We start from the raw sequence: 953 nt of genomic DNA, 5'->3' as shown, positions 1-953 counted from the left end.
AAATATCAACCTTTGCAAAATGAAAAGGCATTTGGATGTAATGGCATGGAAGTCTACATACAAACCCCATGAGTGCCTTATGTCCTCAAGTGCTGCTCAAACCTGAACAGTTCATGGAGGAGAATCCACACTGACTATGAGAAAAACCTTTGGGATTTTTCTGCTTTATAAATCAACTATTTATGACATTTCTTGTAATTATTTATTATTTTTCTCTTTTTCATTTTTTTCTGTGATATATGTCAATTATACCTGCGAAAGTGGGGAATGGGGCAGTTATGAGTTTAAGGACGGTCGTGCTTTAACCTTTCTTTAAGGTTTCTATACTCCACCAAATTTTTTCCTCATTTTTATCCAGTTAAAATTTCACCTGCCACAGTGACATATAGTGACTTGATATAAAGTATTCTTAACATAATTTCAGTTACCCTTAAAAAGCATATATTTATTGAACATATTAAGGAGTTTTTCTTCAGTATTTGAGATGTCAGAATGGCTTCACTGGACAGTGTAATACTGTAATACTTGATAGCTATATTTGGTACCTTCTCACTAATATGTAGAACCTCATTTCTAATAAAAATTTAAGAAAAACAAGCCCAAGAAAGTAGATGGTGCTTTTAGATACACTCCTAATGAATTGGTCTTTTCAGATTACAGTTTGAATGTTATCTTTCTGTAAGTATGCCTTTAGTTAGTGGAAAAAATAGTCAGTGTGTTAATAAATTGGCTTCAGAAAGATGAGGCTGGCAAAATATTTTAGATGATTGAAAACACTTAGTGGAGCATCAAATTAACAATCTCTTGGTTTCTAAAGAAAGCATGAGCAAGTGCAGAGTGAAATTATTTCACCTAATAATGATACCGAGTGATATTTCTTTTGATTAAAGTTTAATCCTTTCCTATTTGATAGTTCGGAACAAGTGGGCATGGATTTTTCATTCCTTATTAAC

Source organism: Ursus maritimus, unplaced genomic scaffold (genome assembly GCF_017311325.1).
Source record: "Ursus maritimus isolate PB19 unplaced genomic scaffold, ASM1731132v1 scaffold_20, whole genome shotgun sequence".
NCBI classification, from domain to species: Eukaryota; Metazoa; Chordata; class Mammalia; order Carnivora; family Ursidae; genus Ursus; species Ursus maritimus.
This window is presented reverse-complemented; position numbering follows the sequence as displayed.